General features: G+C 38.8%; 1 protein-coding gene and 1 long non-coding RNA gene across 4 annotated transcripts in view; one reads left to right on the top strand and one right to left on the bottom strand.

Annotated features, from left to right (window-relative positions):
- LOC148222410 (uncharacterized) overlaps nucleotides 1–4452 on the top strand; it is a 37190-nt gene extending 32738 nt beyond the window's left edge. For all 3 annotated transcript variants that reach the window (XR_015806339.1, XR_015806338.1, XR_015806340.1), the window contains 2 exons: nucleotides 2625–2700; nucleotides 3541–4452. This is a non-coding gene — a long non-coding RNA (uncharacterized LOC148222410). The remainder of the gene's footprint in view (nucleotides 1–2624; nucleotides 2701–3540) is intronic.
- The window catches only part of WWOX (WW domain containing oxidoreductase), a 475749-nt gene that overhangs the window by 146601 nt on the left and 305070 nt on the right, over nucleotides 1–24078 (bottom strand). The window lies entirely within an intron of this gene.

Here is a 24078-nt window from a genome sequence, read left to right as displayed (position 1 = left end):
GGCCACAAGCTCCCTGGTCTCTCTGGTCTGATTGAGCTGTCTCACACCCTGAGCTCCCTCTTGGAGCTCTGCTGATGAAATGTGAACACTGAAATGTGTTTTGATTTGAAGACAAAATAGCCCACAGGTTCTGTTAAACTGGAGAAAGAGGAAATACAACAACAAAAAGGTGACAAATAGAATAATCACTCAGAGGCTTAGAAAAAATGAACCTATTTGGTGGAAGTTTAAAGCACTTGTTTTATGACCGAGCTGCACTTGGACTTTGTTCTGCTGTCAGATGTGCAAGAAAAGCCAATATGTCTGTCCTATTCTCAGTTGTCATACTTGAACATTGCTAACTAATTTTACACAAAGGTGTAGTATTACAGAATCTGCTGTAGCCTTTCTACAAGTTGAACATCAACTCAAACATTGTTATCTAGTTTGATCACTAAATAAACTGCTATCTGAGATACTGAAATAGATAGGATTATTAAAATAACACAGCTCTACCTATGATAATTTGTCCCTCCCTTATGTTCCATGAGATATTCACAGAGTTGGGAGCAGGGACTGATCCCCCCCAGCTCCACCCTCCTGTCAGGGAATTGCAGAGTGAGGTCCCCCCCAAGCCTCCTTCTCTCCAGGCTGGGCCCCCCCTGCTCCTCTTCAAGCTTGTGCTATTTGCACACAGCTTTGCTCTTTTGGCTTGAACTTGAGCTATTTGCATAGCTCCAAACAAAACCCATCTAAGGAAGGTGGAACATTTTCCTGTGAAGGAGGTAACAGAATTTGATGTGCTCCTAGAAAATTGTCTTCCCAGAACTGCGAGCTGCCACACTGGGGTCTCTGCCCTGGGAGAGGCTCGGCAATGCTGGGAAGAATCATCCGGGCTGCATTAGGATGGAGGCTCAGCACCTGTAACACGACTCAGAGGCGCTGCAAAGGTACCAGGGAACAGTTTTGGTTTGTTCTGTATCTGCTGCAGCCATGAGCTCTCACTCAGAGCAGGAGTGACAGAGCAGGCATCGACAGAAAGGTCAGACAAACAGAAGTGTCACACGAGAATTTGGGAACACAGCTCACGGCTCTGAGATGCAGCCACACGGAATGATTAAAATAAAAATTTAACGGATTTGTATGGTACCAGGTTTTGCTAAGGGGATGTTAGAAAAAGCAGTTTGAAGAGAAGTTTTACAGAGCTGAATACACACCAAGCATTGCAAATGCTGCTGACCAGGAAGTTGCTCCCAGTGAGATCAGAACAGAGGTTTATTCTTCCTTTATCAGATTTGCCTTCCAAGTCTCCTTAGAGCAAAAGCACCACTACATACACACAAAAGTCTCATCTTTAAAACCTAGGGCCCTGCACTAAGCTGTCCTCTGGAAATAAATAAAAAATAAAAGCAAATGGGGGGGTTGGATTTTAAAAAACCCAAACCAACGCATATATTTTTCTGTCCCTATGTCCTGGAAAGAGGAGATTTGTCACACAGGCTTTTCCTCAGTCCCTAAAGGTGAAGATTGGATATTGTCAGACTCTCTCCATTGAGGGCATAAAGTTGAAATAAAGACATATCTGCCTCCTGCCCCTTGCCAGAAGAAAGAGGAGGGGAAAAAACCCACCAGAAATCAAGTTGCAAAAGTTAATTCTCTTTTTATAAATAATATTTCTAATACCTTAATTGGACTGAATGATTTGGTACTAAACAGACTTTTTTTTTTCAGTCTATTGATGTCTGCACAGTGAAAAAATAAAGAATGCATAAATTACATAAATACTTTCTGAAGGCTGTTTCTCAAACTTCTAGTTGTGTAAGCCTTGATAAATACTTCCAAACTCTTCTAAAATTGAAACAGCGAGAATTAAACTAAAACTTTCAGCAGCAGTGTTAATCACTGAAGAAAAGCAGTAAAACAAATGAGGCTATTTTGCCTCCTGAATGTGCCATTTCAATGCAGCACATGTCTGCAGATGTTTGCTCAAAAAGCAGTGTTTTTCCTGCAGACCTAAATATCTTTGTTATAAAGTTTAAAAAATAAATCCTTGCTTAAAAAAAAAAAGCATAATTCTTAAAAAATTATTGAATTGCTTTCTTTTATTACCCCTCTGCTAAAAAGGAGAGAAATGCAAATTTTGGGGTGGAAACAGTGGCCTGTTTCTCAAGCTGTAGTGATTGCTAATCAGATTTAGAAATCTGTATGAAAACAAAAGAGGAAAAAAAGAAGGAAAGGGAAACAAGGAGGAGAATATGAATGAGACTGAGAGCAGGTATGAAGCAAAACTCCTTTTTCCCACAATTAAATAACAACAACATAAAACATAACTAAACCATGTTCCCTGTAACTGAGGACAAGCCTAGCAACGTTTGACAGTCAGTAAAGAGTAATTGTACAAGCTTTTGTTAATATGTTCCACCAGGATTTCTCTGAGCACCAGAAGCTGCTCACTGGTTTTTGCATAATAAAGCCAACTTGAGATCAGACACAACAAAACTCCATTATTCCCACACGAATTTCAGTACAGAAGTTAGAAAGTGCTCTTTGGAATTACTGTCATGATCAGCACAGACAGATTTACAGATGAAATAAAGCCAAAGGAAAGCATCACCAACACCACCTTTCCTTCGTTTTCTTCCTAGAACAAACTTTCAAAGAAGGAATCATGAAGATTAGTGGGATGGAGCCCCAATGGGAGCCAAGACTTGTATCACATCAGTAAGTTTCAATCATATATGTATTTATACATAGCTATATCATTTATATCACTGCATTTATTAAACTTACTGAATTCTTAAAATCTGGTTGATATGCACTAAATGGGAGACCAATAAGTTGAGAGTGCTCCATGGAAATTTGTAGAGAGTTTCTCAAGGACAAGTTAAAATTTACTTATGTGGTAGACGCCCAAAGGGTCTTTTGATTTTAAGAGCTACCTGAGATGGGAACTGCTCTTAATCTTTTCAAATCAGGCACAAACAAACCTTCCAATTACCTAATTTTATACCACAATAGCCATAGAAAAATAACTGCTTTCCTCTGTAGCTGGCCTAAAAATACTTCAGCGATTGTCTCTTTCTTGGGTTTTAGTTTGGGGGTTTTTTGTGCTACAGTTAAACAAAAACCACAAACTCTATCTTGAGCTATTTGTGGAGTGTCCAACTGTCTGGGATATTTAACTCCCAGACGAAGAGGGGAACCTCCAGATGAAATTCTATATATCTGACTGTTTTACCACTTGACCCTAAAAAGTAAGTGCTGATAAGAGAGGGCATGTTCACATACCAAGTTCTTTATTTAAACCATTTTCCCACTTCTTCAACATGGTACTTCAGCATCCTGGGAAAAGTGGCAAATTGGGGGGTTTTTTTATTATTATTTTTTAATATATACTTTGAGTCTGGATAATAAAGGAATATTTCTTATCATAGGAAAGACAGAATTTCTTTCTTTAATCTCCTCCTGTTGAAACAAGACAATATCACCCTAAAGTGTCATGTGGAATGTATTTCACTGAGCTAACAGCACTCATTTCCTTACCCTGTTGTTCCTTTAAAGCTTTGAGAATCTACACACAGATGTCTCTGAAATGTAGCTCATTTTCAGCACAAGAAGGGAAGAGGAGGAATAGACAATCTTATCTCACCAGAAAATCTTCATAGAAGCACGTGTCCCTGAAGAAAGGCTCTATGCTTGTAATTTCATTCAATATTTCTTTTCAAGCATTTGAATAATGGGCTTTACAGAACATCTTTTTGATACTAACTGATCTTTATAACTAATAAAACCCTGTTACTGGGCTTTGGTACTTACATCTAGAATCCACAAAGTGTCTTTTACAAGTATTGTATTACAAATAATAACCCTAGCTAATTATACATAGTAAATAACCTCACTTCTCAAGCTTCCCCATATATCACTTTGCTAAATATTAATCACAGCTTTAAGCTGTCTAAAAGCATGACATTAGAGTGGGGGATCTCTCTGGTAAAGGATCCCAGACCATCCATCAATATCCCTTTCAGGAAAAGCACTGATTAAACCTTCCTGGCGTGGGTTTTTATGAGGAGTGTGGATGTTGGTTCTCCCCTGTGCCAAGCCATGCAGGAGCCAGCACAGCCCAGCAGGCTGGGGGAGCCCCCAGCCCCAGATGTGCTGCAGGAGCCTGATGTGGCACAGCTGAGTCTGGGCAAGGCAGCAGGAGCTGCACCAACCCACATCTCACATCTCCTCTTTCTTAATTAGGACTTGAAACAATAGGTGGGGAGAATTCAGGACCAACGGCTATTATGTATTAGCTTTCATTTCTGTGCATTGATTGAGCTTATGTTGTTTTATGTGTGCGATGAAAGGGCAAATCAAAACCCATTTCTCTTTCTTGTCAATTCTCTTTCTCTTTTTCAACTATTTATCTTCGTATTGTATTGCAGCAACAGATGGCACATTAAAAATGAATTCACTTTTTGGGAACTGTATACTGTGCAGCTTATTCTTACCATCTAAAATGACGATGTAATTAAATTCCTTTTGGGAAGGTACCTATAAAATACAGTAACATAATGCCCACTTAAGGGACGAGACATTTTACAATAGAAGCACCTGGGGAGGAACACAAGTCTTCTTGGGAAGAACAAAGTCTTCCTGGCATAGAAACTCTTGGCATGGATATTTTCATATGAATTGCTGACCTAGTTTAAAAAGTGTATATATATACATGTATAAACATATAGTTATATCACTCAGCTCATTTCCATCTCTGCTTTTCGTAGAGGAATAAGTTACAAGTGTTTTCTACATTAATTTCCCCTGGCATATTTACAAACAATTCTCTCAGAGAGGATTCACTGGATAATATTATTATAATATTATTCTTTTAAAAAATAGCTCCTAATAAATTCAAATGAATAATGTCATTGCTAGCAAGCACTGTATAGGTCAGTTTACATGCAATGCCAGCAGTGTACATTTAGCAAGGTGCTTAGGAAAAATAACCTCCTAATCACGTGAAAAATTACATTTGCAGGCTCATAACATTTTAAACCCTACTCAGGGGATCACATTTGAGGAGCAACAAGCCAGGATAACACACGGGTGAGAAACTTTCCTAGCAAGCATTAACATATTTGCCACATGTAGAAAACAATAGGTTAAATTCCTTCAAAGCATGGTGCCTAATTTGGTGGCAATTAATCAGCTCAGATAGGAGAATCATAGGAATATCAGCTTTATAGACCCAGAATAAACAGCAGCATGAAATACATTCCCTTCCTATGATCAACAGCACCTAACAATTACAGTGATAGTCATTAGCAGGCTGTAGAAAAAAGGAAAGCAAGTGTGTAGGAGGAGGGACAGGTCACATTGAAGCTGCCTTTTTATTAATCATCATTATAGGATGGGAAAGAAGCAATATTAAGTTTCCGTTCCTATGAAATGTATTAGTCATTATTTTTGAAACTTGATTATCTGTTTTCCGATCCTCTTTCAGATCTCTTTCGGATGCTTGAGTGAAAAAACACCAAACATATAAACAAACACCAAATATATAAAAAAAAAAACCCAAACAAAAACCGTTCAACAGAACAGTTACCCACAAATCACAGAGAAACCAGCAATATCACATGATGTGAGAGTGTCTGATAAGTAATTTTTACCCCAGGAAAAAGTTTCAGTTATACCACCTTTTATTTTCCTTGATTTCCTACTGCAGCCCCACATTGCTACATTAGCCTTTCTTTAGGAAGAAAATTCAATCTGGGAGAATTTACCTTTTCATAGAAAAAAAGTTGAAAAAAAAAATCAAATATCACTGCATCTTTACTTTTTCTTTAGGTCAAGAATATCAAAACTAGACAGTACTTTCAGTATTTTCACCTACCTTAAAATATTCCATTAGATAGAACAGAGCTAATAATCTCTGGGAAAAGGGAATGGATGGCTTTCCCACCACCAAAGGGGTTAAAAAAATACAGAAAACCCTACAGATATATGCACTCCCTGGTCTTTAAAATACTGCAATATGAGTTTGGGGGATTTTTTTTGAAGTGCTGTTGTTGGAAATTTCCTGTGCCTACATGAAAGATGGTATTTAAACTGTTGTAACTTGGCCGAGTCAAAAGCAATTTGCAGGAGGACACTGAAAGGCAAATACATACATACAAGGGACAGGTCTGCTAACATGTTAAATAAACCACGTTTACACACAGAACCTGACAGTTCCTTTCTCAGAGTAAATATATTTGAAAGTAAATGCATTGTCCTGTTGAGCCAGGCTGCATTTGGCATCTCTGCTTTCCCTCCTCCCACCCCCCAAGTGTGTCAAGGATGTTCTCATCCCCTTATTTGTCTGTCTCCCCTAATCAGGAGGCTGCTGTTGTACTGAGCAAGTCGGGGTATTTAGTGGAAATCAAGATGGATTTAGTTTAGAATTAAGTAGATCCCCATGACAGGAAATATTAGGAGATGATGGATGTCTGACAAATATTTAAATTAAAAAAAAAAATCAACTCCCATTTCAGAAGGCAGTCTGCAAAGCTAGATTTATGAAACTGAACTTTAAACTTAAAGGAACATATTTTTTCCAGGCTTTATGTATTAGCAACATTGCATTTAATTTAGAGATTAAATAAACACTAGTTTGAGGCAGTCCACCAGGGCTGAAATGCTTCATGGAGGCAGGCTCACAGTTTTGAGGCTATGAAATATGTCTCTTATTTTGACACTATTGTAATAGCATAGTTGCTCACTTTCCTTGTTTCCATGGGGTTTATGGTCCATAAAGTTTAATAACAATCTTAACAGCTGAACAGTGAGCACACATCTCTGGGAGGCTTCTGTAAGAAACAGGATCTGAATTTCATCCGTGTAATTTTTAGTGGCAGCATATGTCCTTTCCTCACCACTGTCCACAAACACCCACATCATCAAAGAAGGCACCAAACAACACTGACTCACCTCAGAAAAGAGGCCACACACCCTCACAGCCTCCAAATAACTTTGATTAATTTGTGACTGCCTTGGACTGGAGTCCCAAATGTTGAAGAATCACGTCGGTTCAAACCTATCAAAGATAAGATCCTCTGTCTACTGATAATTCCACCTATTCTATTATTTTCATTATTTTAGGAATCTTTTGAAAAATAGAAGTAAAAGGGAACATTCTACTTTCAAACCTGGATTTACATAACAATTTGTAAGAAGGAGCTCTATACTAGTACAGAATATTAAATTAATTCCCCCTTTTTAAATAATTGAATAGATACCAACTTGATTGTGTCTCTTTAACATTTCAGTAGAATTTTTTTCAATGAATTTGACACATCAAGTAATATCAGAGTAAATCTACCTAAAATATTTACAATTACTTGCAAGATATTTTCACATGAACCAGTAAATTGAAACTTCCTCTCAAAGGAGAGACATAAAAAAGTCATTTTTATGGTGGTTATTGTAATTTTAATAGGCAATTTCATAGGTAAACAGAAGTGCTTGATCTCCATTCACTACAGTATAACAGGCTGTGCTGCATATCTAATGGAATCACATGGATTTGTATACAAAATGAACAAGAATTATAAATGACTCCTTCTGTGATTTAAACTCTACAGGTTTTATGTACCTCAGCTACGGTGCCTGAGAAGAAAGCACAACACACATTTGTGTCACACAAACAGGCAGCCCACTCCTCTGGGGGATAAAGTTTTGAGAAGGAAATGCTCCAGTTTGGAGTTGAAGCAGCTGCTCAGCAGAAGGAGCTGTGCACACATTTCCAGAGCAGCCTCCATCCAGGCTGGTTCACTGAAATGTGTGCAAGCTCCAAAAGATCCGAAATTCGTGTGGGCAAATGACACTTTCATGGCTGGAGTAGATTAATGGAGTAATAGATTTAAAGGCTAGAAGGGATCATTATGATCATCTACTATGACCTTCTGTTTAACAGAATTTAGCCAAGGGATTCCTGCATCCAGCCCATGGCTCATAACTTCTGCTTGAGCTACAACCAATATCTTTTAGCAAGACATTCAATCTTGATTTAAAGACTTCAAGTGATGGAGAAGTCACTACATTCCCTGGCAAGTTTTTACAGTGCTTAATTGCACTGTTTCTTTTTTCTTTTTCTTTTTTTTTTTTTAAATTTTACAACTACAATTTGTGTCGTTTCAGCCCAGTCACTTTATCTCCTCCTGCTAGATTAAAAGTCCTTTTCCAGCAGAAGTTTTCTCCAAGCAAGGAATATCTTCATCTTTTCCACACAAAGACAGTGCTGCTTTATTCTTCTGCAATGGGATAAAAGTTCTCACCATTCTCACAGGTCGTTTCTGAAATCTCCAAACTCTTTACATGCGAACACCAACACTAGCACCTGTCAAATAATGTTTAAATTATAGTGGTAATAACAGTAATAATAATACTGCAAGGATAAACTTGGAGGAGAAAACAAGCATGTAAGCCATTTGGTCTTTTTCTTTCTCACACATGCTCATGCAAAGGTCCTTTAGAGAAAAGGAAGAAATAAAAAAAAGTATCTAAATATGCTGAGTTTAGCCAGGCTGGAAGACATAAGGATAGTAAAACAGTTTAGCAGAGCACAGATCATGGGGTTTTTTTGCCAAGTTATGTTTGAAGCAAGAATTCATGAGGCATAGGTACCCCCACAGTCCTCTCCATCATTCCACCTGGCCTGGGTCCCAGGCATGTTCAAGGAGTTTTTAGGTGCTGTACCTGACCCAGGCATGCACAGGGGGCTATAAGAGCAGGCTGCCAGCTCCAGAGCATCTGAAACTTTCTAACACCATGAAAATCCTCAGCTGCTTGTCAGGACAGCTTTATGGAAAGTGAGATGAGGTTCTGGCCCCAGCGTTTAACTACACTTGGACGTAACTCAATTTCTCACAAATAGCAGTTTTGGCATGTTCTGGTTCTCTTGCACAACTGTGATACATGCAGTGGGAATAATAAATTATGGTGCTATTACATGACAACAGAAACCTCAATGTGTTTGGTTCCATGTGCAGGACTGAAAACGTGGGCTGTGATTTCATTGCACTTTCACTAGGCTGGAATCTCATATATTTACATTATTTAGTAATGAACTACTGATCATGTGGGACTGAGAATTCATGGGAAAAGCACTGCCCTTACAAAGAAGGCTCTGAATGAGGGTGTGTTTGTGATGAAAAGCCTGGATACCTGTCGTTAGAATCACTCTCCTACATTTCAGGCACATATTGCAATGACACTGACAATGTTTGGAGCAATGTCCAAGAATGCTACTTCTGCCTCAGCTGTGACTATACATCTCTGGAAAACGCAACAGATGTACAATCCAAACACCAATGTCTTTTTATAATTCGTTAAAATCTACTGGTGGATTCCACTAGTGTTTTTGAGAACTTAAGAACACGAAAACAAGAAGCATGGAATTCAAGACAACCTCTCACTAAGGGGGAAAAAGAAGAAGCTATTTTCACTCGAAGAAGTCAGTGGGTGGGAAAAGAGATTTCTGCTAGGGAAACAAGCAGTCACTTTCACTGAAAAGGAAATACTGAGTTGCTTTGTCCTAAGGTCTCAGTGGAGCAAAGCCTGATGGTTTAACCATGGCATATGGGTTGCAGCCCAAGAGAGCTAAAGAGAAAATTTGGAAGCTCGTGTCAAATTTTCTGCTCTCTATATAGCTTTGGCCTAGGCCTCAGCAGCAGTCTCGAGGGACAGGATGATGTACTGCAATATAACAAGCTGCCTGACATTTTGAAATGCCTTAACCCCCAGCTTTCCATGCACCTTTTAGCCCTTGCAGCAGCCTCCCTTCCCACACGGAGCTGCACAATGTACAGTGCAAGACTTCACTGTGAAGGAAAAAGTTGTCATGTCTTTGTCCTTGAGGGTTTTAATCAGCAATGACTCCTGGCTTCGTTAATAACATTTTCAGTAATATAATAGGAAAGGCCAGTTATTGTACAGAAGGGGGGTGTGTGCATGTCTCATGTCCCTCACTCAGGCACAGGCCATGTCTCAGCAAAGTCTTGGGACTATTTTCGAGGTTTTTCCAAAGCAGAATGCAGGAGGTGGGGACATGAGAAAGGGAAAGCACCATTTTCCTGTAAATGCAGAAATTGCAGCCTCCTAATAAAACACAAAGCCTCCTGAATCCCCAACAAAGGAAGCTTCAGGAGCACTAATGTGAATGTTGAAGCCAAGCCGGTGCACACAAGCAAAAAGAAATTTATTTTATGCTTCCAACAACTTTCAGATTTATATCTGACAGTTGGAGGCCAAACCCTTAAAAACAGTGCAATAATTATATATCCAAACCAAAATCTTTCTCCCCCCTTGACATGGAAAATGCTGCAGAACCAAAAGCATTATTAATTTTAAAAACTCTACATTCCATTACAGGCTGGGACTCCAATAGCCCAGCTCACAGGCTTCCTTTTTTCTAAAAAGTCAAAACATTGAGGGGTTGAAGAGAGCTCCTCTCATACATTATCTCCCTAATGACTTTGACCTATTAATAAGTGGAATCTATCAAGTATACTCTCTCCTACAGTATTTTGTCAATCGTTATACGCCTCAATGGGGCCACCATTAAAAATCTGCCAATTAATTCATTATTTAGGACACTGTTACTATGAAATATGCTATGTATCATGCTATTTCTCATTATAAATATAGAAATGCTGTAAATTACAAGGTGAGATTAGTATTTTCTGCAATAAGAAGTGACGCCTTTTAATGATAATCATTATATATTTTGCCTTTTCTCTCCTTCAGTGGGGTTCTTTTATAGCTAAGCCATTCCAAGGAACAACAATCTTAATGCCACAATGGACACTGGAAAGATATTCTTTCAACACTCTAATTCTTAATTCCTGCCATTCTGTATTAAATCCTTTTTGCAGCAGGGTCTAAATATGCACCCTAATTAATTTTTATTCTTCCAAGAAAGTTAATGGAAGGGTTTTTCCCAAACATTAAACAATGTCTTATTTAAAATAAGAATAATATCTAAAAATAATATTAGGCATCTTACACTGAGTGCATGTTTATGTGTTACATCTGAATAAAATGCTTTTGCTGACCCAAAACAAAGCTCTTGCCCAAAAATGATTAATTGTGGCTTTCCGGTCAATAAAACACTAAATAAAATGAAGGATGAGAATCTAATGTGGGTGAAAGTCTCTAATGACATTTATTAATTAATTTATTTATTTTTGATTTAGAAAAAAACCCCAATGTTTGGAGTAAAAATATTATTTTATTTAATATCCCACTGATTAAAAAAAAAATTAAAGGTATTAGCATCAAGTTAGCATGATTGCAATGAATAATGTGAGAAGTGCCTCTAATGGAGTTGTAGCTGTGGTTTCATTTATTCTAGATGAAAAATGACATTTATCAAACATTTGATCTGATGGGCTATATATTTATGGAGAAACAAAAGAGAGAGAGACTAACTGGCAAGAAAATGCATTTTGATTAGACTATTTAATGTTCTGTGTATGTGTTACAAATAACCCTCCTCCCAGGAGGTTTCCTTTGAACCAGATTTCTTCAGTTATTATTTTTATTTAGCACTGAGACCATATGACCTGGGAACAGAACCTTTTAAAACACTTGACAAAATCAAAGGTATAAGAACTTTTATCTATACTGTTTCCACTGTAAGGAAAATCTTATTGCTGTATGGGATACGCTTGCTAAATTAAACTTCTCTTGTTTTTCAAAGTATTTTTTAATATTATGATTTTAGGATCTCCGCTTGTACATTTCTCAATGATATTTCATTTGGAACTGCAACCATTTATCTAGTTGAAGCATCTGTGTGTTTAACATATGGACTGGAAACTTTCCACTACAATGACTGTGTTCTGCCAAAAAGCCAGCAAAAGAAAATGTTCTGATGTAAATATAAGCTGATATCCAAGTTCTTCACAGGTTTTGAATCTTTAACCATCTAAGCAAAGGAGAGTTTATGACAACTGCAGTTTTGTTGAAAACAAAACCAAAATAAGATAAAATAAAATAAAATAAAATAAAATAAAAACTAGAAAATCAGCAAAAACAGACCCTGTATATTGCAAATCCCCATTTTGGCAACCCAAAGAGGGAGTATAAGCTTAAAGGCCTGAATTTAACAAACCTAATTATCAAGGCTTAATTAGTACCAAGGGTAAAGCTTCATGGAACACCTGCAGACTTAATTTATGTCCTGACAGAGAGGAACAAGTGTTAATGGGCTGTATTTATGTTAATACCTGAACCTTAGAGAGCCAGTGGGATAAAACAGACTATGCACTAGTTTTTTGTTTCAAGCTACAGAACAAACATAAAAGATTTTAATCTTAATATTAGTTTCCACATAAGTCCCTGGGGAAAGTATAGATCTATTTAAACTTTAAAATTGGAGATGCTGAACACTAAGGGGGAAAAAAGTTTAAAAAAAAAGTAAGTTAAAAAGTGGTGTCGGTGCAGAAAATATCAAACCAAAAAGGGTCTGTGGCCATTTTCCGAGCATCCTGTGAGCAGATACAGTTTTTTTAAAACCTCCTACACCACACCATTGCTTTCTACAACATGAACATGGATTTTTTTTTTCATATTTTTGATGAATAATACAATTCTTTTCTATATTCAAAAGGAAGGCTAAAATGCTGCCCACCATAATTACAGTGCTGAGGGTATTGCCTCTGCCTGCTGGTGCTTGGTGGGCACGATGTGAGTTGGCTTTGGGCACATTTTCAGGGCAGACCCTGTGGGGAATGGTGCCTCTGACAGTCTCCAGAGCTCTCAGAGCCCAGCCTATAAATGGGCCATATGGTGCCACCAGCCCCAGCTCTCCCTGAGTGCCAGGAGAGAACAGAACATTCTATATCCGTGCTGTTCCTCTCTCTGTGTGCAGCAAACTACCTTGGAGCTGAGGGGTTTAGGCAGGAATAAATAACCTGTGTTTTTCCCACTGAAGATGCAATTCTATTGGAGCAACACTGGTTCATCTGCACTTCTGGCACTGCAAGGATCCTGACTAAACTCAGAAAGAAGGTGCTCAGGTGGCATTTTCCTGCCCTGCAGTGCTCCTTTTGGTCCTTGGCCATTCACAGCACTTTGGAAAGATCCCTCCTGAGAGTGTGGCCATCCTCCCACGGGAACACAGCCTGGCTTCACGCCCTGTGCCTGGGGACACCATGGCAGCAGGGCTTCCCAGCACAAGGTCACTGAAAATGTCCCCTTTCTTCTCTTATAACTAAAGGTTTGCCTCTGCCCAAAGGCCTGAAACAGTTTTCCTGTCCTTCATTTCTTGTTAGGACACCAGCCCGAGCCTCTACAGCTGCCAGAGGGAGAGGTAAGAGTGTTTACACCATTACCCATAGGAATTCAAGCTAACCCATCTTGGTTGAGCAGGAATGAGTAGACTGGTGTCTCCTCCTCCTCCTCGTGTTCTTTAGTGTAACAGCAAGAGAATTCTTTAAGTTTTGTTATCTTTTTTTCCTTCCTATTTTATAATCCTCCTTAAAATATTGACACTATTGCTTCTTCCCTTCCTGCTTTTCTTCCTGGCAGTGACCACCCCCTGCCACCAGCCCATTTGCCACATTTCAGGGGTGTGCAAACCATCAGCACTTTCCATGGCTCGACTGAAAGTGTCACTGAGGATGTTTGCACAGCTGTGGGAACAGGGGCCATTCCCAGGACATGTTTTAGTGCTGCCAGCTGGGAAGTGCAGCAGACCCAGGATGGCTGGGAGGGATTTGTGTTATCCTCTAGGAGATTCCATCACCCTGCATCTATAACAGGCTTCTTCTGTCTGAGGAAAAGCTTCATGAGGCTACACGAGGTGCAGAACCCACCAGAACAGACTGGGCCAGCTCAGTGTAATTGTGGAGGGGACTTCCAGTCCTTAGGCTTGGAAAAGTTTCTAAGGACAAAGTGGAGGAAGGGTTTCCATCTCACCTGCAGCTTTCTAGTGGCCCAAAGCATCACTCCAAACCTCAAGAAGAGCCAAGTCAGCCTCCACCTGCCCCCCGAGGACCATCCCCTGCCCCAGAAATGCCTGAGAACCCTTGCATTGTCTTGGAGGGGCCAGGGAATGTTGTCCAGCTTGGATCTCCAGGACATGAGCTCCCTGTACCTCCCAAACCACCTGGTGTCCTCCACACCCTAAACTCTTGTACCTTGGAGTGCTGCTGGAAACATTTGCCCCATTTCTGAGCTTGGAAACACTTTCCAAAACAAGACACAAGTACCTCACCAGCACCAGGAGTGAAACATTGGTGTTGAGAGAACACAAAGGAAGAACACAAACACCTGCTTCTCAGGGCAATAATTAATTGTTTCCATAGAAGGCTGCAGTGAAAATAAAAATATTAATAATAGAAGCAAACTGCTCTCTCTCCCTAAAGATTCAAACTTTACAAAGCGTCACCTACCAGACCAATCCACAACTGAATTTTTGTTCAAAAACCATGCCTGAAAATAATCACAATAGTCATTCCACAGCCTTCTTTTACTACTTTTATATCTCTTTTAAGCCCATTTTTACTTCTGGCAAATTAACCAGACCTTGAAATGTGTTTTTTCCAAAGTAGACATTGCACATTAACACCAATCTAACATTTATGGTCATTATGGAAAGAATTCAAAAAGAATTCAAGCAAAGCGTATCGGGGTTTGGTCTTTTTTTCTTTTGTTTTTTGGTTTTTTTGGTGATCAGCAATGACCCACGCAGTGCCCCTGATGCATGGCACACACGAGTTCTCACGTATGTACACGTGTGCAGATGTGTTCTGGTAAACCAGCTCGGGCCCAGCGTTACGGGAAGGACACGGCTGAAGCCACGGCGTAGGATTGTGCAGTTCACGTGTGCTTTCATTTCGGTCACATAACCACATCTCAGAACAATGTGCTTTCTCTGTGTTCTCTAAAACTAGCTCGAGATAGATGATAAACGGAAATAACCCATTAATCAGATTGTCAATGAACATTCTGAGAATTAAAATACAAATCCTGGACAAATTTAGTCATCAATTTCGCAAAACATCTTTGGCATGGGAAGCCGGAGATCTTTTTGAGGTCTAAAAGGTTGATTTCTTGAGTTTCTTAAAAGCAGAAACAACACTTGTCATACACAGTTTCAATCAGGCTTCTTGTTCTGTTTTCTAATTTCATTTCATCCCACTTTAACATGGCGTTTTCCACCTCCCTCAGATCTTCCCACAGAAGCAGTCAGGCAGAAGAAACCCTTGAGTAGCTCATGCAAGCATGATGGCTGAGCTGGTCACAGCGCTCGTCCTGGACACATCGACCAATTTTGCAGCAAAAACATAAGGACAATTTTCAGCTTAACCCCAACTATACAATAGAAAGCTGTCCTCAAAACCATGTATTATCTGTGACCAGGTTTGGTGAAGCCAAATAGGAACGGGAAAAGGAAAACCAAAACAGCTCCTAAGATTTTATTTTCCACTTGGAAAATTTTCACATCAGTGAAATGAATGGCCGTTTTGCTTCAGTAGGTGCATTTCTTTCGGGGTCATCTTTTGCTCAGCAGGAGTGGACAAGGATGAAATGGGATTTATGGGGCTTTTAATTTTTATTCTTTAATGTTTCTATTTTCTTGTTCAAATATATTTTTATCTAATGTTTTGAAATATTGCTTCCCAGTTCAACCTCATTTTAGTTTCACAAAGTAAATGCAATTTATGTGTTGCAGTGAAAGAAAATACAAAAAGAAAGAATCAAAGTAGTGAAATTTTTCATATTTCAGACAAGAGCAAAAGTTTTATCCAACCTGAAATATTTTCCATGCTTGCTTAAAAAGCCATAAAATGAGCAATTGCTCATCAGTTTAAGAGTTATATATGCGAAATCTCATGCACACAAGTCAGGGCCAACACACGACTGAAAATTTCTAACCATTTGTTAAATTTCCCACTCTGCAAGTGCCAAAGGCTTGAAGAGTAAAAATGAACGAGGGAAGACAAGGTTCCAAGTCACTAAACTGTAGAGATGTCACAATCTTTTCTGACGGGAGATACTGCAGTTGCACTCAAGTGAGGAGAAACCTCTGCTGCCTTTACACCAACACAGGATGTTCGACTTTTAACAGAAAGAAAACAGCAAAGGAAAGTGCAGATAAAGAGAAGAATAAGCAGCTCTACAAACAGACCACAAACTTTTATCCTGGTACTGTTGAGCTACATGAAACTGCATCAGCTGCTGATGTTACACTGTCAAACAGTCTGTTGGCTTGGTATGCACTTTAGCAAACATGGATGGAAGTCATTTTATGAATTAGAAACTTTAGCTACTGAGATAAACACACAGACAGTGTCTTCCTGTGCACACAGAACAGCTTAGTTAGACTGAAACTCTGACTAAACACATTCAGTCAGCACACAGTAGTAGCTGAGTTTTTTATGTCTTCAAATGCAAACGCTTATCAAATATCATAATTACTACGGGGCAAATCAGATCCTTGTTGTTCCATTTATTTAACATTTGATAAAATCAGTGAAGTGATCAAACAGCAGATTCCAGGAATCTTTGGGTTTGTTTGCACTTTTTGTTAATGGAGAGTTTAAACCTCCATTATTTAAGGCATTTTATGATCTCTCTGCAATTATATAAATGTCATTTCAATTTTGCTAGAATTTAATATAAAGAAGGCAAATATAGTGCAGACTATATTGCAGTGAGCCATGTCCTACAGGTACCACCCAGGAGTGATAGGCAAGGTCACAAAGTTAGTCTTACACTTTCAAAACACTACCCAGCTCATAAATAACCCTCACATCACCCCCTGCACCATTTGCTGTTCATAGGTGAGGAAAGCAAGGCACAGAAATGGAACAGAGCTGCTGTGAAGGGATGCAGCAACCTGGAAAGATCAGAGCTGTAAGATCCTGATTTCTCCACCTGACCACTGACTTTTTCTGCTGTGTTTGTCCTTGGTCCAATTGCTTATCGTTAGATTTTAGCAATTATGTTAAAAAGTGCCATTTCAGAGTGGAGGTAAATTTCCACCCAAGATAAAATTATAAATCTCTAGACTTCATAACGTCTTTACCTTTGTGATTTCCACACTTCCCCATGGAAGATGCAGAGGGGCTGAAGCAGGGGAAGGGTGTTAGACTGAAGGTTTCAAACACTGAAAAGTACCTTTCCTCTTCCCCTGGAGTCTGAAAAACCTGGATTTTGGCTTGGATTTCTTTTTCTGAAATGCTGACCTAAATATTGAATTCACTCCATTTATCCCAAACCTTGTCAAAGGATTTTTGTTTGAAAATGAGAACTACTATTTTATTATGAATAAACATTTAATATATCTCTGTTATACCATTAAAATACTCTGAAAACAGACAAAATTTCTTCTTTTTTCTTTGCACTTTCCCCATCCCTGATCTGTACTTATTCATGGCATACACCAAAAGTCTTTCACTTGTACTAAAAAATTTCACTGACATGCAATTTATACGGCTGTAACAAACAAAAGAAGAAAATTTTGGTGCCTTTATTTACTAAATTTCCAAAAGTGTAATTTTTGAGTGTTAATACATAAATCTGGGACAAATTTAAAATATATTTGTAAATTACATGTATTTTGGAAACAATTTATTTTTTTTTTTTACAAAAAGAGCAAATAGAGCAAAAGATAACAAAAAGACTGACTGTATTTTTAAATTTCTACTGTGTCCACATGTCAGTGCAGCTTTGCCAGCTTCCCATGGTAAGGAAGCAAAAGCCAAAAAGCAGGAGCAAACATCCCCTCCCAGCTCCAGGCTCCATCCATGAACTTCCTGGCTTCTGTGAGTTTATGTCAATACCTCCATAATAATTCTGATTTATATAAGCTAGGACCTTAGGTGTAATAATATTCTCAAATGCAGGATTTTGACAATAATTATGTCACTAGAAGTATCCCTTTATTTTCTAGAATTTTTAAGTTCTTTTTGCCTCTCAAAGTATACACGTACTGTCCTAAATTATGCCACCTTAACCTAGAAAATGCTTACTAGTTTACTCAAATATCAGTGTTTTTATGGAGCAAAAGAGAATGGTCAGTAGTAAAAGAAGGGATCAAACCTTGATGAAAATCTCACATGTGGATGCCCTCCCTGTGCACACTGAGACTGCAGCTGAGTGCAGCAACAGATGCACTGGACCTGCTTGGCACCCTCTCTGATATTCCTGAGGTTGCAGTTATTGTATTTTCTTTCTGCTCCTTGAAAGAAGCAGCATCACATGCACCCCAGCTGCTCCCAAACACTAAACCACAGAAAACAAAAATTTATACCGTGGAAGAGGACAGAAGGAAATTTTTTAACTCCTATATGACTGGGAATTAGGGAAGGAAATTACCACTCACAACAAATCAACAGCCTGCTAAACACCACTTACACACCAGCACATTCCAGACTGTTTTCCTTTTATCTTCCTCATCTAACATAATCTAAAAAGCAAGGAAGAACATATTTCGTTTCACTGCTTCAGCAGCAAAATGGACCAGGAGCTTTACTGGTCTCATCAGCTTTTAGTTCCCCTTGCACATGAAATTTATATTTCTCAGTGTCAGTGTCCTTAGAAGAAGAGTGAGCACAGCATTAGGATCATTAGTCATCTTTCATGCTCTGGAGGTCCTTCTCGACCAATTTAGTAAAGAACAATGCTGTGCAAAAGAGACAGGGTGGCTGCTAATGACAGGCAACAGTTCAATATTTTATGCCACCTTAAAAAAGTTTCAGTAACTGAAGGTGTTCTCACATTAATTCTTTGCATCAATTATTGACAGAGAATTTAATTTAAAGGCAACTAGTCAGTAACCTAGGGGTACTGTTTTAAATAATTTATAATTGCTGCATGGGTGTAATCATATTGCTATTGATTAAGATCCAGTCACTTCTACCAGTCCAGCATGTCTCATGCTAATTAATTTTAGTGATATCACCTTTTTAACTCTGTATTCCCTGGTAACAGGAGCTCATTATTAAAAAATAATTTAATCAGGAGCAATCTTTTAAAGTTTATTTGATTAGTACTTGCTGGGCCATTGAAAAAGAGTATTTAAATGCAAGTAAAATTAGAAACTGAAGAAGGATAAAGACAGACTGACAATTTCAAGAGAAAGGCAAGAATGCTTTAAAAATCCCTAAGATTTTAATTAGATATGGGAAAGAAGATGAAGAGAGAGTTGTCATCATTGGCCCTTGATCACAAAGTTGTTACATGCATTAACTCCCATTTAAATCAATAGAAATTTTGAAGATCAGTGCCTTTCCAGTGAATTGCAGCTCTCAGAGTGGCCAGCCCAGACCCTCCTAACAGCCCAATAAAATACAATATAACATTCCAAGTCAAGAGAGGGAAGTCCTCCACAGTGCATCCTCCTCCTGTCTGTCATATCAGTCCCCAGCAGAGACTGAGCCTTCCCTTCACCCATCCACTATGGAAGATTCCAGTGCCTACTGGAGACACTTTCACTTTTTCAGAGTGCTTCCAAGTTTTGCAAATGCTTCCTCAAATGTACACAGAACTCTCCTCATCAACCTTAAAACCCTTTTAGAAATTCCATGCCAACAAAAGGAGTATTTAGGCTGTTGGGGCTTGTTGAAGCTGCCTACCCTGATTTATCTACCGTGGTGTCCTTGTTTGTTTGGGCTCCAGTGTCCACTCAGTGCATTGGTGGTGTCCTGTCCTGCTCATGGACTGTGAACTTCCAATCTGGAACTGCCTTTTTACCCCAGATGTGCATTTCCATGGTGCTCAACAAAGCAAAAATGACTTGACCCTTTGGTGTTGCAGGAACACAAGCAATAATAAAGCAGCAAAAGCACCTCAAAGCGTGTGAGTGCACATTTAGCTCTCCAAAGCCTGCTGCAGACATCCCATTCAGGGACTTCAGTCAAATTCATTTGGCCCAGACAGCCCCTTTTTTGATGTCACTAATTACTGATGATAAATGCTCCCTGCACATAGAAAGCTTCAGCTACAAACAGCAATCTGTAAACACAGAGCCTTCAAGGGTGCAGTGTGAGCACTGTCTTGTGAAGCCTGGTGAAGAAATTCCAGGTTTTCCCATGAAGGATTTGACAAACCCTACAGACAGTTTGTGACTGCATGGGAAGCACACAGACAAGTGAGCAGTCAATGCCAAGGGAAATAAAACCTTTCTGAAAGCAGGTCTTTTCTCCAGTTAAAGGCAGTGGAAAGGATGCTACAGATTTCAACGAGAGCAGAATCTGAGAAAGTTTCCTTAATAAGCACAGATGTTTGGAAGGAAAGTTAACACAAGGATAGAAGTCCATCCTGGAAAGGAAGAAACTGGAACACAAGGAGGAGGTTGCAAGGGAAGCACTAAAGGGATCTGTTCCTGATGTTTGTAACCTTTCCATGGAGATCAGGGTGCTGGCTGACAATTCCTCACATATATCCACTATCAGCAAGGACACAGGGCAGGGACTGCAAAGACAATGAGTATAATCATATCTCCTGGAGTCAAAACATTTAGCCTATAAGTAAAATGACAAACCCTGTAATTTGAACTTGACACATGCTAGAAACAAACATCCACCAACTAATGCCACAAAGGACATGCAATCTTTGTCCCTGAAGACACCATTATGTAAATTAAATTGAATCTAGTCCACTTTGAGGTTTGCAATCAAATGGGTATTTTTAATATCAATAAAAATTGAGCTTTCCCCAGAGAATCCAAATCAAGCTGCTTTCACAGAACAAAAGGAAAATGCTGAAACATATATGCTTTTAAGATAACTCAATGAATGTAAAATTGTTAGCAAAACCAGTACATTCAAATATACTATGACAAATAAACTGCGAGGAAGAATAAACTGATCTGACATTTGTGTTCTCTTAGAATAAAGAAATAAGAGAGTTTGGGGATACCTGGATACTGGGGGGCATAACTGCAGGAGGCTCTGAACATCCTTCACACCCACTGCAACCACCACTAACTTCACACCTTTGGGGAAAAATACACCAAAAATGCCAACAAGGACTGTCTGTGATTTATTCTGTTCACATTGTAAGGAATAGGGATACAAGAGGGTGAAAGCTTCTCCTGTCTGCTAGAAATTATTTTTATATATAAAGTCTTTTACATAAATCTACTATTATACACAAGTACTAAATAACTGAAATATACCATTAAAAATAAAGGAAGCATCGAACAATAATTAGGCAAGTATGCTCTGTTTTCTAATAAGGATCAGCCCCATTGCTAATCTACCTTGAATAATGGCTTTGTTAACAAAATTGCAGCTGCAAAAGGTTGTGTTTGACAGTCACACCTGGTAGTATGAGACTACATTTCAAACAGTTTGGGAAAAAAAAATACACTATTAAATTTACTGAATACCTTGGCTAGGGTTAAGTATTTTATGCAGGCATCAGCATCTTTAAGGAGTTCACCTTTTAAAAGGAGCAGGTTTTTTGTTGTAAATGGCACTGACACTACAACAAGAAAGTTCATTTCACAAAGATGATTCATTAAGAAATAAAATATTCATGGCTGACAGCTTGAAGGATCGCCATACAGTTTTATTCTAATGCACCTGTCCTCTTTGTCAAGTCCAATATGGGATGTCATGTCGCCAAAGTTTTATTTAGAAATTGTTTGTCAGAGTGAGCTTTCTAATGTGAATGAAAAATTCATTCCCTCATTAAGAAGATTTTCCATGAAATGTCTAGGATTTTCAATGAACACCAGGACATGAACCAATTACTGTTAAACACTTAAAGAGACAGTGTCCTAGCTCACTCAGCAAAACCCTTCATGCACAAGTGTATGGAAAAAACTCAATATCTAGCAGCAAAACACAAATGAAATATCAGTTTTATTTTGGTTTATGTGCTCCTTCCTGCCTTCCATCTTCTTCCTTTTCTCTTCTTTTTTTTTTTTTTTTCAGGGACAAATGGAAAATCATGAAGTTTGAGAGCTCTTAGTCAAATGCACATACTAGGAGCTGAGAATTTGTATACGACTTGAAGGACAAAAGCATGGCATAAATTTACAGTGACTCGTGTTAATTAGCTGAAAAGATACATATGTGCAATGCTGACAACAACACTTATCTGTATTTCTTTATTTGCTGAAGTCCTGTTAATTCCCTTTTTGGCTTTTCCTCAAAGTTTGCCTGCCCCAGTTAGAGAGCAGCTGTGCCAAGCCCTGAGCCCGGTGGATCACAGACCAACATGCTGCAAAGCAAAGCAAAAGGTTCTGACAAATCTCTCCCTAAGGAGTAACTTTTCTTTGTATCTCACAGAAAACCTGCCTGCACTCATAGATGCAATGATCTCCATCCCCTGCACTTTATTTTTATCATTAAAGGAATTGCACTTGGACTGAGGCGTTCCCAATGACCAGATCTCCACAGGTGTGTGCTCTCTTCAGCTGCATTTTTCCATTGTGGAAAATAATTTACCTTCTCATTTCAGACTTCAGGCTGTCAGACCACCCACCTGGAGCAGAGGTTGGGCTGCTGGGCATCTGAAAACCTGAGACATCTTTGCCCTGGTCTGATCTCTTCCCTGTACACCACTGCCTGGCATCACCTGGGTCTGTGTGCATGCAGAGACCTCACAGCTCCTGAGGGAGCCAGGAGCAGCCCCTGGCAGTGCTGAGGCTCCCCAAACACAGGTCCTGCTCCTTGGCAAGGCTGGGGGATGTCCTTCCTCTCCCTCCACCCTGGCCTGGACACCAGGCACCTGCTGGGGTGCCTGGGCTTGTCTCCATCTCTGCAACCCACAGCCTGGAACTGACAGGGTTTACACAAGACTTTTCTCTCTTGTCCAAAAAAATCACAATGATTGGCTTAAAAAAGCTCTCATTTTCATATCAGAAATTCAAACTAGAAGCTCTTTCCCTTTCTAATAGGAAAGTTAATAGCAATTGGAAAACTTGTAAATTTCTGATATTTAGATTAATCCTGTTATTAGTAAGCAGATATCTCCAAATAGCATCCATCACACTGCTCCAGCCACACAAGTCCCTCACTCCTAACAAATCCTGAAAAAAAATTGGGGGTTATATATATATATGGGTTCAGTTTTAATCTGTATGTGTAGCTTTCCCTTTCTTGCACCTTTGGGATTTTTTTCCTATCTAAATCTATGATTTAAAAAGTACAGCCCATTAACTTTGTGCTGTGCTGCCCAGAATACCTTTCAGTAGGAAAATGGTCAAGAGCTATCTACATCCTTTTGAATTTGTAAGTTTTGTTCTAGACTACAGTAGGAGATATTCTAACAGATGAAGAAGCATTTTCTTAGCAAATCAATATTAATTTATCTAATTTTTATGGTCTCAAGAGCCATAAGAGCTAAGCTGAGAGGAATGTGTTTATTCTGAGCAAAAGTTATTCAAATATTTATCAGATTAGATAATTTAGAAAATAAAATACATATGGCAGAAGATAATACTGTGCCATATTTTTCAGCCACCTTTTCACTTATTAAAGACAAGAAGTCTAAATGAGCAGATTTAGATTAATTTTAATTTTTTCATTAATTTTAAATAATGGGATCCTTAATTTCCTCATGCAACTTTTAGCTGAAATTCAAAGTTCAGTTTGGTTTTAGTGTTTTAGGAGGGATGCAGCTGGAGCTGTAGAAATAAGCCCTTATGGAAACAGGGAGCTGTTATTCTTCCTTGACTAAAAATTTTCAAGATGTTATGGAAATCTTCCTTTATATATATATATATATATATATATATATATATACACACACACAGAGTATGCTTATGGGTAGTACACATGTGCATCAATTTATATTCCATAAAACAATTCCATAAATAAAAAGCCAGATTCTCTAAGAGTGCTGTGTAAGCCTAAGCACACTGAAGGCAGCTGTTCTGACCTTTCTGCCATGTGATAACACTGATAGGAACCAATCATGGTTATGTGCCCCAGCTCATACAGTCCATTCTCTGCTTCACATAGGTGAATAATTAAAAGCAAAAGCCAGAGGAAATTGTTAATCATTTTGTCAACTGCAAAGGTCACTCAATTGTGCATCACAATGACATAATCAGAAATGCAAGGCATTATTATTATAAAAGTGAAGAAAAGGAGCAGATACTCA

This window comes from Sturnus vulgaris, chromosome 12, assembly GCF_052056855.1.
Source record: "Sturnus vulgaris isolate bStuVul1 chromosome 12, bStuVul1.hap1, whole genome shotgun sequence".
Taxonomy (NCBI): Eukaryota; Metazoa; Chordata; class Aves; order Passeriformes; family Sturnidae; genus Sturnus; species Sturnus vulgaris.
Note: the sequence above shows the minus strand (reverse complement) of the source record. Positions and strands in the feature narration are given on the sequence as shown.